The sequence below is a fragment of the Lepus europaeus genome, chromosome 16, assembly GCF_033115175.1.
Source record: "Lepus europaeus isolate LE1 chromosome 16, mLepTim1.pri, whole genome shotgun sequence".
NCBI classification, from domain to species: domain Eukaryota; kingdom Metazoa; phylum Chordata; class Mammalia; order Lagomorpha; family Leporidae; genus Lepus; species Lepus europaeus.
This window is the reverse complement of record NC_084842.1, coordinates 32566577-32582526: the sequence shown is the minus strand read 5'-3', so window position 1 is coordinate 32582526 and position 15950 is coordinate 32566577. Positions and strand designations below refer to the sequence as shown.

The 15950-nt window shown below is 37.3% G+C and overlaps 1 pseudogene; it reads right to left on the bottom strand.

Annotated features, from left to right (window-relative positions):
* Window positions 1–1548: 1548 nt before the first annotated feature.
* Window positions 1549–15950, bottom strand: part of LOC133775056 (poly(rC)-binding protein 2-like) — a 78571-nt pseudogene continuing 64169 nt past the window's right edge.

The window sequence follows — 15950 nt, the reverse complement described above, 5'->3', positions numbered from 1 at the left end:
GCCAATAAATTGAAAAATTATAAATCATGGCTAATTCCATTACATAAAAATACAAAGATATCTACTTATACTTATTGTTTAAAAATTTAGCATATTGCTACTAATGATTTCATTATCTAAGATAATTCACCTTTTAAGGGTGATTTATGTGCAGAGTATTCTGATTTAAAATTTCATTAATTTTTCGTATTGTCCCCTTAGGTTTGGAAGTATTACTATTCCTATTTCATATTATAGAAAAGTGGCACAGATTTTAAGTAATTTTCTCAAAGGCATACAACCATCCAGGGATAGAACTTTAACTTGAGTCATTTTTTTTCTCAGCAATCTTCAAATCTTAGGAAATTTAATCAGCTCTTTCAATAAAACAATAAGTGAAGATTATCTTCACATCATTTCAAATACATGACATTTCTACTTTATTTGTATCTATCAACAATATAATGTTGGGGCTAGTGCTGTGGTATAGTAGACTAAGCCTCTGCCTGTGGCGACAGCATCCCAAATGAGTGCTGATTCATGTCCCTACTGCTTCTCTTTAGCAAATGGAAGACCTTTCTCTCTGTCTCTCCCTCTCTCTCTAACTCTTCCTCTCAAATAAATAAATAAAATCTTTAAAATATTTATATATAATGTTACATTGTTCATATAAACTCAATATTATAAAAACTCGGGTTATCTACACATAGGTTTTATTTAGTTTTTAAAATTTACTTTCTTTTAATGATTTGAAAGGGAAAAGAGAGAGAGAGAGAGAGAGAGAAGAGCTTCTATGCTCTGGTTAACCCTCCATATGGCCAGAATGACCTGGGCTAGGCTGGGACCAATCAAAGCCAGGATCCAGAAACTCTACTCAGGGCTCCTACGTGAATGGCAGGAACCCAAATATGCCTTCCCAGGCATATTAGCAGGAAGCAGGATGGAAAGCAGAGCAGCAGAGTCTGGAATTGGCACAATGATGTAGGATGCTTTTGTCACAAGCATCAGTTAAACCCACTGTGCCACAACTTACTTTATTTTCTTAAAGGAAATTAACAGACGTAACCTCAGTAATGTGTGATGATTCAATCAGGGTGAACATATGTATCTTCTAAAACATGTTCCATTTTTTTTTTATGGTGAGAACATCCACCGTAGTTTATTTCTATATAGAAATATATAAGGAGTTAACTTTTTTCCAGTCCATTTTTTAATTTTTTGAAAAATTCCTGACATTACAGAAGTAAACTGAAATGTATTAATATTCCACTCTTACCTTTCCATGAGAAACAGAAACATTCATGAGCCAAAAAAAAAAAAAAAAGGAAAAAAAAAAAAAAACCCACACGGGGAGAAGCTTATAAAACGAAATATGGATCTCAGCATTAACAGCTGAACAAAGAAAAGAATAAAACACTTTTAATTAAAAAAAATCACTAGTGGGTTATGAAGTGTGTAGAAACTGAAAATTTACAAACTGTTTAAAACCTGAAATCACTGACTGTTCAGAAGCTACACAGATGGATCATTGGTGGTGGTGAAAGGGATTATGGGTGTATCTGCATTGTTCTAGCTGCTCTGCATGCCACCTGTCTCCGAGGAAAGCCCGACATTGATTAGAGATTAAGCCAGGCTGATGGTAGCAGCGGATCAGGTAATGGTAACATGCCTATCAGTAGATCCTTCTACTGGGCTCGCAGTTTTGATTTGTACCCCAGACATCTCACGGATCGCATTGATTTTGGCACCTGGATGCCCAATTATGCAGCCAATCAAATCATTTGGAATGGTGAGTTCATGAGAGGTGGTTGAGCAGATGCATCAGGACCTGCCCAATAGCCTTTGGCCTCTGGAGAGCTGAATTCAATGCCACTGAATCCGGTGTTGCCATTGGTCACAGGAAAATGAGGCTATTGCATTGCCAACTGGTGCAGCTTGGTCAAATCTGACAGTGGAATGGCATACTGTCCTTGAATGGTGGTCCTCCCAGGTGAGTGTTGAGGCACATGGATGGGGTGGTGCGGGGAAAGCTCGCACTGTCGCTGCCTGTGCTGAACCTGTCCTGACCACCTGCAAAGATGACCAGAGAACTGGACGTCTTGGGTCGGTATGAGATGTTCATGCCCTTCAAGGGGCACTCCAAACATGACCACACCGATCTGTTTGACACACTCAATGGTGGATTGCGGGATGCCAGCAATAGTGATGGCCTACTCAGTCGAGTTGGGGAGCCCATCCTCTGCCATCTGCACCTGAGCCCCTGTACTCTCTTGTATTTGATCTTGCAACCACCTTTTCCGATGAGAGCCACACTGACTAGCAGGAACCACCAGCCTCAGGGTCACTGGAGGTCTTCTGGCAGATGTGCTATTGGTCATAGAGCTGCTGATGTCCTCTTCCAGTTTGTCAATGATCATAGCAAATGCTTTGAAGATGGCTTTAGTGGGTCCAGCCAAAGTGATAATTCTCTCAGGACAATTCCCTTCTGAGATGTTGATACATGCACCACTCTCCTAGTGCATCTTCTTAACAGATTCTCCTTTCTTTCTGATGATAGCGCCAACTTCCTTGCCATGTATAAGTAGACAGATGGTGAGAGTGACATTTAATCCACCTTCAATCCCACTGGTGTCCACGGTGAGCAGTGTTCTTGTGAGCTAGACTCTGAGTGGTCAAGTCTTTGGTCACTGATGGGGTGAAGCCAAAGGAGGTGACTGATGGGAAAAAGGGGAGCGGGCAGGAAGAGAAATGGTGGGAGGCAAGGATGGGCAGGAAGGCAAGGGGTGGAGGAGGAGGAAGGGGGAAAAGAGACCGCGGGGCTGGCGGAGGGCGGCGGAGGGAGGGCGCAGGCTGCGGCTGCTCTGGCTGCTGCCTCTGCTGGTCTCAGTGAGTTAACTTTGAAGTTACCCTGCTGTACACTAGAACCCCAGAACTTCCAACTATAGCTTATTACTCATTAATTGGGCTTTCCCATCTTTCTCCTCTCACTCGCCCCAGCCTCTAATAATCACCATTATTTTCTTATGTGAGATCCATTTTTTTTTAGACACTGCATATATGGGAAGTTAAGCAGTACTTGTTTTTCTGTGCCTAGTTTACTTTCAGTTAATATGATGCCCTCCTCCAGTTCCATCTATGTTTTTGCAAATGACAACATTCCATTCTCTTTTTTTTATTTTTTTATTTTTATTTTATTTTTTTTTTTTGACAGACAGAGTGGATAGTGAGAGAGAGAGAGACAGAGAGAAAGGTCTTCCTTTTTGCCGTTGGTTCACCCTCTAATGGGCACTGCGGCCAGCGCATCTCGCTGACCCGAAGCCAGGAGCCAGGTGCTTCTCCTGATCTCCCATGCTGGTGCAGGGCCCAAGGACTTGGGCCATCCTCCACTGCACTCCCGGGCCATAGCAGAGAGCTGGCCTGGAAGAGGAGCAACCGGGATAGAATCCGGCACCCCACCCGGGACTAGAACCCAGTGTGCCGGCGCTGCAAGGCGGAGGATTAGCCTGTTAAGCCACGGCGCCGGCCCATTCCATTCTTTTAAGACTGAATGGTATTCCATTGTGCATTTGAACCAAATTTACTTTACCCATTCATTAGTGGATGGACTCTAATGTTGCATTTTTTTTATGCTATTTTGAATAGTGCCATGGTAAACATGGGAGCGGAGATATCTACTGAGCAAATGAATTTTGTTTCCTTGGATATGTATCCAGGAGTGAAATTCTGGACCAAATGGTAGCTCTGTATTTTCCTTTTTGAGGAATCCATATATTGTTTTCCTCAATGGTGCTGTACTGTTACGTTTCCACCAACAGTTTGCAAAGGTACCCTTTTTTACACATCCTTTCTGATACTGTTTTTTTTTTTCCTAAGTCCTTTTAATAATAGCTAATATAACGGAAGTGAGGTTGTAGATATCCATTTGCATTTCCCTGATGACTACTAATGTTGAGCATTTTTTTGCCCCTGTTGTCCATTTGTGTTTCATCCTCTAGATGGCTATCTATATCTACTGCTTATTTTTAGGTTTAATATTTGTTTCATAATGTTTGCTTTTGAGTTGAATTTGATTTCTATAACTATTTCTATATAGCTTGTATACCTTAAAAGTTATATATATAGTGAGATAGATATAGATACACAATTTTAGTACTGCCTTTTTGTGTGCAAAATGAATTTGACATTTTTATAGAGATTTCATTGAATCTGTAAATAATTTTGGAGTGGTATGAGTATCTCATTGCTATTCTTCCATTCCACAAATATGGTTTGTCTTCCCACTTTGTCCTCTTCATTTAATATAATCAATGTGCTATATTTTTTTAAAGATTGATTTTATTTATTTGAAAGAGTTACAGAGAGAGGTAGAGATAGAGGTCTTCCATCTGCTGGTTCACTCCCCAAATGGCCCCAATGGCCAGAGCTTCAACAACCTGAAGCCAGGAGCCAGGAGCCTCTTCCGGGTCTCCCACATGGTGCAGGGGCCCAAGGACTTGGGCCATTTTCTACTGCTTTCCCAAGCCATAGCAGAGAGCTGGATTGGAAGAGGAGCAGCCAGGACTAGAACTGGTGCCCATATGGGATGCTGGCAGTTTAGGCCAGGGCTTTAACCCGCTGTGCCACAACGCCAGCCCCACATTATGTTTTTCAATGTTGTATCCCTCACCTCTTTGGTTAAATTTATTTCTTGTTTAACTTTTTGTAGTGATCGTAAATTGGATTATTTTCTTGGTGAATTTGTTTTTTTTTTTTTATATATGAGATCATGTCATCTGCAAATATTAACAATATGACTTCTTCCTTTCTGATTTAGAAGCCTTTATTTCTTTCTCTTGCTTAATTATACTGAGTAGGACTTCTTGTAGTATGTTGAATAAAAGTAGTAAAAGTAAGAATCTCTATCTTTTTATACATCTGAGAGAGAAATGTTTTAGCTTTTCCACATTCAATATGATGTTAGATGTTGGCTTCCTCTGTATGGTGTTTTTAATTTAATTTAATTTTTATTTTTTGACAAGCAGAGTAGACAGTGAGAGACAGGGAGAAAGGTCTTCCTTTACCTTTGGTTCACCCTCCAATGACTGCTGCGGCCGGTATGCTGTGGCCAGCGCACGGCGTTGATCTGAAGCCAGGAGCCAGGTGCTTATTCTGGTCTCCCATGTGGGTGCAGGGCCCAAGGACCTGGGCTGTCCTCTACTGCACTCCCGGGCCACAGCAGAGAGCTGGACTGGAAGAGGAGCAACTGGGACAGAATCCAGCACCCCAACCGGGACTAGAACCCGGTGTGCAGGCAGAGGATTAACCTATTGAGCCGTGGTGCAGGCCTGTATGGTCTTTATTATGTTAAGGTTTGCTTCCTGTATATCTTATTTGTTCAGAGTTTTTATGATAAAAAAAAATGTGGGATTTATCACATACCTTTTCTGCATCTGTTGAGATCATCATGTGATATTTAACAATATTTACTTATTTAATTGTCAGAGTTAGGGGGAGAAGGAGAGGGAGATCTTTCATCCATGGGTTCACTTCTCAAATGGCTGCAAAATCTACCTTTGTGGAGCAGTTTTTTTTTTTTTTTTCCATACTGTTTGTTGAACTCTTTACTTAGTGTAGGATTAATCTTATAGGTATAGAGTTAATTGAGGGTAGCTCTTAGTAAAGAATAAGAATGGGAATGGGAGAGGGAGGAGGAAGAAGGGAGGGAAGGTAAGATAGGAAGAACCACTATGTTCCTACATTTGTATTTATGAAATGCATAAAGTTTGTATACATTAAATAAAATGCTTCTAGGTTAAAAAAAATCCAAGTCCTGGCAGGGCTGAAGTTAGGAAGCAAGGCCTCCATTTGGGTCTCCCACGTGGGTGGAAGTGGCCAAAGTACTTGTTCCATCTTAAATTGCCTTACCAGGCACATTAGCAGTCAGCTAGATGGGAGTAGAAAGGATAGGACTTCACCCAATGCTCTGATATTGAATGTCAGCGTCGTAAGCGGTGGCTTAACCAGTTGTGCCACAATGGCCCCAATGATATGGTTTTTGTTCTTCTGTTAATGTGATATATTATGTTTATTGATTTATGGATGTTGAACGATCCTTGTATATACCTGGGTTGCATCATGTTTGATCATGGTGAGTGGCTTTTTTTTTTTTTTTAAGAGGAAAGGTTTCTTGTTGGGTGGGGGAAGCCCGACAGGCCAGGGGGAGAGAGGGAGAGGGTAAGAGAGTGTGTGAGAGAGAGAGGGAGCGGGGGATACACGTCTTCAGGAACAGATCCTCTTAAAACTTTGCAGGGAAGTAGGAGCAGTGAATCCCGTTAGGATGGGGGTGGAGCTGACACCTGTGGTCACCTGACTGCCAGCAATGGCCACAGGTGCTAGAGCCTAGGGTAGTATTGGGGGCATAGATCATGCCATAGATAAGACTGTGCCATTTTACAGACATTCCCCTGTTTTGTTTTTTATAAAGCAAGAGTTGTATGAGATTACATTAGCCCCAAAAGTCCAGGAGGGGTGAAGGGACAATGATCTGTCTTTAGAGCAACTTTTTAAGCACATTCTAATGTGACATTGGATTTAATTTCTAGTATATTGTTGAGAATGTTTGCATTTTGTTCAAAGTTATTGGTGTGCAGCTTTCTTTTTTGTTGTGTGCTCATCTGGTTTTGGCATCCAGATAATGCAGGCCTCCTGGAAGGAGTTTGAAAGAATTTCTTCCCTTTCTATAGGCAGATTTTTAAAAGAGAAATTGATTTTATTATCTTCTATTTTATTTTGATTTTCAAAAAAAATAATGTATATTTACATTATTTTCTTTTTTTTTAACTTTTATTTAATGAATATAAATTTCCAGTGTGCAGCTTATGGATTACAATGGCTTCCCCCTCCCATTACTTCCCTCCCACCCGCAACCCTCCCCTCTCCCGCTCCCTCTCCCCTTCCATTTGCATCAAGATTCATTTTCAATTCTCTTTATATACAGAAGATCAATTTAGTATAAAGATTTCAACAGTTTGCACCCACATAGAAACACAAAGTGAAACATACTGTTTGAGTACTAGTTATAGCATTACATCACAATGTACAGCACATTAAGGACAGAGATCCCACAGGAGGAGCAAGTGCACAGTGGCTCCTGTTGTTGACCCAACAAATTGACGCTCTAGTTTATGGTGCCAGTAACCATCCTAGGCTGTCGTCATGAGTTGCCAAGGCTATGGAAGCCTTCCAAGTTTGCCGACTCTGATCATATTTACATAAGGTCATAAAAGACAGAGTGAGGATAGTAACCAATGATCCTAAGAGTGGCATTTACCAGGTTTGAACAATTATACAGCATTAAGTGGGGAAGAGGACCATCAGTACACACAGGTTGGGATTAGAGCCATTGGTGGTAGAGTAGAGGTTATGATTACAAAGGAATGAGGCCCAAGTGCACTAGACAGGGCCTAGAACAAAGGACAGAGTCATTATTAGAGGAGCTAAGAAAGGTGCTGTCTAAGCTACAAGTAATTTTTCTGATTGAGAGGCAAATAGAACCTGATAGAAGGGGCTTGATAATAATCTGGTGAGCTTTAGGCCTTGTGAGTTAAGAGGCCCAGACCTATCTATCTCTTCACATGGGGTATATCCTAAGGGAGGTGTGAACCTCCTAGGGGAAGGCACTCTGTTGACTTTCATTACTTGGCTGGCCTGGGAGGAGAGCTGGCCAGGTAAAGGCAGGGGGCATCTCTAACAAGAAATTTACAGTTCTGCCTGCAATGTTGCTGACCCTACTTGGCCATCCCCTCAGCTGCAGTGGTCACTTTGGAAGTTGGGCTGAGTGAAGGGCTTTTCAGCTTAGAGCCAATAAGATCTGTGGCTCTGACCTGGGCATCATTATTTTCTTAATACTGAATTAAAATTCTCTGGAAATGGACTTGCCAAAATATTTCTGAAGAGAGAAATTGAGATACTTGAAAATATGTTCAAGTGGTCTTTAAATATTACAGCATTTAACAGATGAATAAAATTGTTGAAATAAATATTACAGCATTTTCTGTTTGGATTTTGTCAAGCTATATCTAACTATGCTATAGTTTTTTTCTTTTTATTTATTAAAGATTTTATTAATATAAAGCATACAGATTTTATCTGTTTCCAAATACAATTCTAAGATGATAACCATATTTCCCTCTTTCCCCCAAGCTTTGTCAATCCCACTCCTTTGTTGCTGTAAATCTTCAATTTTTACAGATACAATTTTTTTAACTATTTTTGCTAATCACTTATAAGTAAATTAAAATGAATAGAAAAATAGACAATATTGGTGAGATAGTAAGATAATACATCCACCTAACTCTGATATGTAGCTAGGGGTTATGAAGCTATGACAGGAGATACTTCATTTATTTTTATTGTCCCAAGAAAACATCCCAAGCAGAATAAACCTCAGTTGCCCAAACTTTGACTCACAGTAATAGATTGCATTGCTGTTTGTTTTACACATTGGAGGCATTAAAAAGACAAAGCAAAAAAAATGATTTATAAAAGATACCTTCAAGCCAATAAGAGCATTTATTTGGGATAAACCATTGCTATGATTATAATGAGAGACGTTTGTAATTATACATTGATCAACATCTATATTCTATTTTCTTGCCTGGTTGTCATAAACAATTGTTTTTGAAGTTCTTTATTATGAGTATTGAAAAGGAACACTGAATTCTCTTTGAACTCTCTAACCATGTTTTTGCTTGAAGATTATGCAAATTACCATTAAAAGTTTCATTACAAGATCATATTTAAATTGAACACTAAAAATTTCTAGTTAAAATTCAGATAAGCAAAACAGGAACTTCATAGTTAGCAACTTACTGGTGTATTGCCCACAGTGCTATGCTATATAAATATTCTATTTGCATTTCATATTTTTATGTACCAAGTACCTAGGGCACCCTCTCTTCCTTTATATGCATATTTATTTTGGTATGTATCACAGAATATTTCCATGTAAATTTGATGTCTATTTTGAGAGAAACTATAAAATTTTCAATATACAGTCTGAATCCTCAAAGCAAAGTCTATCAGAACTGTAGATATAAATGTGAGAACCCCTCTCAATGTCAAAAAAATTCAGGATTTGGGATGAGTAAGGGAAATAATTAAGAAGATCCTTATAAACATAGAACACTATTGTTCGTCGTATTACCCTTGTGTGAAAAAAAGGAAAAAATGATATTAAGCAAAATGTTTAAGGAGTGAATGTGGTTTCCCTAGTGTCTTGATCTATACCATGATTTTGATGGCCAGCTGTGTCAAATTTTGTTACATATTGGAGGGCAACTTAATAGGTGTATAGATTAACAATCTAAAACACATTTTAGATAATTTAGTTATAATCCTGGGAATCATTGATAGATCATAGCAATATTAGGAAATGTCAAAGTTAAACTTATGGGAGCTAGAATTTGTGTAACCATGTGCTTCTAAACATAACAGATAACTTTCTTTGACACAAGAAAGAAATCAAATTATACCAAGTGATGCATGGATCATGCTTTATAAAGAAAGCTGTAGTCCTCAGAAGACAAATATAGTTGAGAAAGAATTTAGGTAACCAGAACAAAAATCCACTCATACTTGATTCTTGAGGTATTTGTTTTCCATTTATATTTATTTACAGAGAATTGACTTGCTTCATAAATATAATATACTCAGGCAAAAAATATCTACATATACATAAACAAATATCTTTGGAAACAATGAAGATTGTTTACAGCGATAACTGAACTGAGTACTGGATCAAAGGGTACTGTTTCTGTGGCAGTAGATTTCTGGTCTTAATTGTATTTCTAAAGCTGACAATATTAGCTTTGTAATGTGGATAATTGAGAATACATTAGGGGGCATTCAGACAGGTTGACCGTGTTCACATTTCATTTCTTTGTGAACGTCTAATGTTTGCAGCTTATCAGAAATGCCTTTCTCTCTTTGGAACTTTTCAATGATGAGCTATTATTTCCAAAACGTACCTAGTGTTATGATTTATTTTGAAGGAATTCTCATTAAGTTGGACACTGCTGTTCTGAAATACATGATTACACTAAAAATGCTGACAAAATATTTTTTCATGTTCTCCTGTAAGTTGGTTGATTTTCTGGGAATGTTAAATCAAGGACAAGAGTTTGGTCTTCTTCATCTGCATAGAGATGAAGATGCTGCATATATTCATTATTTCCTCCTCCACGGTCAGATATATGTAACTCTCTGTGAGGGAAGAAAATCATCTAAAGAGATGTTTAATAAAACCACCTTTTTTATGTTACAGGTAAGATATTTTAAAAATTACTTATAACAATAAACATCTATCTTTTATGCAGGTTCAATAAGATAACATAATTCAAATATGATTTAGTAAGTTAACATTATTTAAAATATATTTTATAATAAAATTTTAATGTCATAGCTCTAGTGAAGGATGTAGTTTAACACTGGATCTCACAGTTAAATTTTTTAGAAGACACTTTTGAATAATTCATATATGTATTTGCCTCAATGTAAATTTATTTCATGTTCCAATTGGCTTATCAGAAATTGCTTTCAATCTGAAAATATGTTCCTCATTTAAAGAACTTATTTATACTTTTAATGGATAATAACCTATTAATTAGCCATTTTAAGATATTGTTTACAGGATGCTTGGGAAATATGTTTTGCAACAATAAGTGTTAATGACATTTTTTATTTTTAGAATACATTTTATGAGATTAAGCATAAAACCATGTAACTATAATACTTATAATGTGTTTTGATGCTTTATATCTGTATTCTGTCCCTGAATTGATATTTTTAGTCATTTAAAAGGATACCCAGTGTCTTTTGTGGTAATTAATGAAACATAATTATTACAGAGAATATAAACTTAGATATTAATGAATATATGAAATATATAGAGTGGATTAACATGTCTTTGCAAAAGACTTTCAAATAATCCTGATGGAGTGAGGGGAGGGAGTAAGGGAGGAGAGTTGGGAGAAATAGAGGAGTGAGGGAAGTGTGGTTGTCTTCTTGGAACTGCACCTATGGACTGCATGAAATCTGTTCTCTTTATATTAATAAAACAATTGAAAAAGATAATACAACAGTACTTTAAAAAGATTATGTAAAAATTGAATTAAATAGATTTAATGTATTGTAGCAAATATTAAATTCAAGTGTTTTATTATTGTATGCATTCCCCATGAACTTTTTAAGTATCCTTATACTCATGTGTAAGGTATCATGTCAGGATTTGCAAATCTACAGAAAGTCTAAAGAAAGTTGTCTACTCCCCAAAGGAATTTTAGGATGCCTAAGATTCACCCTAATGATTCCTAAGAGTCCGCCTAATGAGCTGACTATTCACGTTTCCCAAATCTTCAGCGATTCCAGAGACAGAGTAAAGCCTGGGCAGAACTGAAACCTATTTTAGTTTTCACAGTAATATTCTCTCTGTTTCAAAATTAAAGCAAAATGTCTAATGAGAATGCTCTCAAAGTTTGTCTTCAAAAATTGTCAAAACCATGTCAAATATACTTTTACTGTTTGCATCGATATTGTGAGAAACATTTAAATGATTTTATTTTTCTGTTGGTGATAGATAATAGAAATACAAGAGCCAAAATACATGATCTACTTTGACTTGAAGTTGATAGGATTATTTTTAATGCTGTGGCCCTCCTCTTCAGCCTAATTATATAATCATATTTGTTGTTACTATCTCTGTTGCATAACAATGGTGTGCACACATACTCATTTACCTCAATGTAAATTTCTTTCACATTCCAGTGTTTTTCAGAAATTGTTTTCAATCTAAAATATGCTGCCTATTGTATATAAATAATGTCATTAACATATGTAAAATAGGTATGAATGCACATACACATACATTCAAAATGTACCTGCTACCTATATGTTGATTTTGCAATGGATTTGCCTATAGAAGAACATCCTTTTTTATGATTTAAAAAACTTATTTGAAAGTTAGGACTGCAGAGAGAGAAAAAAAGAGGAAGAGAGAGTGTGAGAGATATCTTTCATCCAATTCTTCCCAACAGTCAGGGATTGACCAGACTAGAGCCAGGAGCTCTACCCTGGTCTCCCCCATGGATTACAGGGGCAAAAGCATTTGTGCCATCATTTACTACTTTTTCAGGCACATTAGTTGGGAGTTAGATTGGAAGTGGAGAAACAGGACTCTAACTTACACTTTTTTTAACTTTAAAAAATTATATAAAGGAAACAAATTTTATGTACTTGAATATAGTTTTAAGATAATGATACTTCCTACCCTACTGCCCCTCCCTCCCTCTCTCCCATGCTTCCTCTTCCTTTTCTTATTTTTCTTTTTATAATGACATACTTTCAGTTGACTTTATAAACACAAGCTTAACTCCGCGCTGAATAATTTAACAAGTGGTAAATAGAAAAACCACTTTCATCAAGATTATAGACAAGAGCTTTAAGCAATAATCAAATCTGAAAATGTCAATTTCGCTCATATACATTGCATGTATTGTTCTGTATACAAATTAGCATAAATCAGGAAAGACACATGATTATATTTTTGGAACTGTCCCATTTCACTGAGTGTAATGGTCTCCAGTTGCATCCATTTTGAGAAAGACAGGATTTCTTCCTTAATTTGGCTGAGTAGTACTCCATCATGTATACATACATTTCTTTCTCCAGTCATTTTTTGATGGACATCTGGGTTGATTCCATATGTTAAGTATTATGAATTTAGCTGCTGTAAACATGTGGGTACAGATAACTCTTTAATATGCTGATTTCATTTTATTTGGGTAAATTCCCTGCTGTAGGATGACTGGGTCACATGGTAGATCTATTTTCAGGTTTCTGAGGTGTCACCATACTGTCTTCCATAATGATTGTACTGGTTTACCAACAGTGTATTTCCCTCATATCCTCACCAGCCTTTGTTATTTTTTGATTTTTCCGTGATAGCCATTCTAACTGGGATGAAGTGAAACCTCATTGCAGCTTTTATTTGTATTTGCTGGAGGCTAGTGATCCTGAGCCTCTTTCATGTGTCTTTTAGCCATTTGTGTATCATCCTTTGAAAAATGCCTGTTCATATCCTTAGCTCATTTCTTTTAACTGGATTGTTTGTTTTGAAGTTGTTGAGTTTCTTGCTCCTTATATATCCTGGAAACTAATTCTTTATCAGATGTATAATTTGCTAATATTTTCTCCCATTCTGCTGGTTGCCTGTTGAGTATTTCCTTTGTTCTTAGCATGATGTAATCTTGTTTGTGTATTTCTGCCTTTATTGCCTGTGCTTATTGGGTCTTTTTTTTTAAAGAGTTGTTTATTTGTTTGAAAGAGTTACAGAAGGAGGTTGGGGGAGAGAGATATTGATCCTGCTGGTTCAACCCCTGATGGCCACAACAGCTAGGGCTGGGCCAGGCTGAGGTCAGGAGCCAGGAACTTCCTCCAGGCCTGTCATGTGACTTCAGGGGCACAGATACTTGAACCATCATCTAGTGTTTTTCCCAAGCCATTACCACAGAACTGGATTGGAAATGGAATAGCCAAGAAATTAACTGGCATCCATATGGGATGCCACCATCAGAGGTGGTGGTTTTACCCATTATGCCACAATGCCAGCCCCACTTATGGAGCCTTATCCAAAAATCCTTTGCCTATGCCAATGTTTTGCTGTGTTTCTCCTGTTTTCCTCTAGTCATTTAATGATCTCAGGCCTTAGGTCTAGATTCCTGATTCATTGTGAGTTGATTTTGATAATAGGGTGTAATGTAAGGATCTTTTTCATACTTTTGCATGACGATGCAATTCTCGCAACACTGTTGAATAGACTTCCCTTTCTCCAGGGAGTAATTTTAATTCTTTTGTCTAAGATTAGTTGGCTGTAGATGCATGGATTAATTTCTTGGTCATCTATTCTGTTCCATTGGTTCACAAACCTATTCTTGTGCTAGTACCAGCCTGCTTTGATTATAACTGCCCTATAATATATCTTGAAATCTAAGATTGTGATGCTAACAGGCTTGTTTTATTGTGTAGGACTGCTTTAGCTATTCAGTGTCACTGGTGATTCCATATGAATTTTTGGGTCATTTTTTCCAGTTCTGAGAAGAATGTCATTGGTATTTTCATCGCATTCACATTGAATCTGAAAATTGCTTTGGGTAGTATGGCAATATTGATCATATTAAAAAATTCTTTAAATCAATGAACATGGAAGAATTTTCCATGTTTTTGTGTCACCTTCTGCTTCCTTAATGTTATACAATTTTCATTGTACAGATCTTTCACACACTTGGTTAAATTTATCCCAATTTATTTAAAAAGTGTTGTAGCTATTGTAAATGAAGCTGATCTTACAAGTTCTTTCTCAGCCATGGCACTATTTGTGTATACAAAGGCTATTGATTTTTGTGTGTTGATTTTATATCCTGCAATGTTGTCAAACTCTTATGAATTCCAATAATCTCTTAGAGTCTTCTGGTTCCCCTATGTATGGGATCATATCATATTCAAACAGGGATAAATGACTTCCTCCTTTCCCATTGTATCCCTTGGATTTCTTTTTCTTGTCTAATGGCTTTGGCTAAAACTTCTAGAAGTATATTTAGTAGTAATGTTCAGAGTGGACATCATTCTGTGGTTCTGAATCATAATGAAAACTCATGCTTCTAGCTTTTTCCATTCAGTATGAGGCTGGCTGTGGGTTTGTCATATGTTTCTTTGATTGCGTTGAGAAATGATGCTTCTACAGCCGATTAGCATTTTTTTATATATACTGAAAAGATGGTGTATTTTATCAAATGCTTTCTCCACATCTATTGAAATAATCATATGGTTTTTATCCTTCAATTTGTAATGTAATAGATCACATTTATTGATTTGAGTATGTTGAATCATGCCTGCATTGCAGGGATAAATCCCATTTGGTCTGGATGAATGATCTTTCTGATATGTTGTTAGATTTGATTAGCTAGTATTTTGTTGAGAATTTTTTCATCTATGTTCGTCAGGGATATCAGTCTATAGTTCTCTTTATTATGTCTTTTTCTGAGTTTCAAATTAGGGTGATACTGGCTTCATAGAAGGAGTTGGAGAGTATTCCCTCCACCTTTAAATTATTTTGAATAGTTTGTAAGGAATTGAATTAGATCTCAAAAAGTTTAGTAGATTTCAGAAGTGAAGTTATCTGGTCTTGGTCTTTTTTGGGGGGGTGGAGGGTTCTTTATTACTGATTCAATCTCTATCATGGTTATTGGTCTTCATGACTCAAGTTTGGTAGATTGTACGTGTGCAGAAATGCATCCATTTCTTTCTAGAGTTTCCATTTTATTGGCCCATAGCTGTTTGTAGTAATATCTGATGATTATTTTTATTTCTGTGATATCCACTGTAGCATCTGCTTTTTCATCTCATTGTTTTAATTTGGATCTTCTCCTGTTGTGTTTTTGTTTTTATTGTTTTCAGTTGGGCTAAGGGTGTATTGGTTTTGTTTAGTTTTTCAAAAAACAGCTCTTCATTTTACATTTGTTTTTGGTTTCAATTTTGTTTATTATTTAATTTTGATTATTTTTTCCTCCTGCTAATTCATGGTTTGGTTTGTTCTTTTATTCATCCTCTTGATTATTAGCCAATCATGCTGCCTGTACCTCAAACATGACAAATGTGTGCTCTCTGGTGAGATTTAGCTTTGCATCTTCCTTTTTTTTTTTTTGACAAGCAGAGTTAGAGAGAAAAGTCTTCCTTTTCTGTTGGTTCACCCCCTAAATGGCTGCTACGGCCGGTGCGCTGAGCTGATCTGAAACCAGGAGCCAAGTGCTTCTGCCTGGTCTCCCAGGCAGGTGCAGGGCCCAAGCACTTGGGCCATCCTCCATTGCCTTCCCAGGCCACAATGGAGAGCTAGACTGAAAGATGAGCAATCGGGACAGAATCCAGTGCCCCAACCGGGA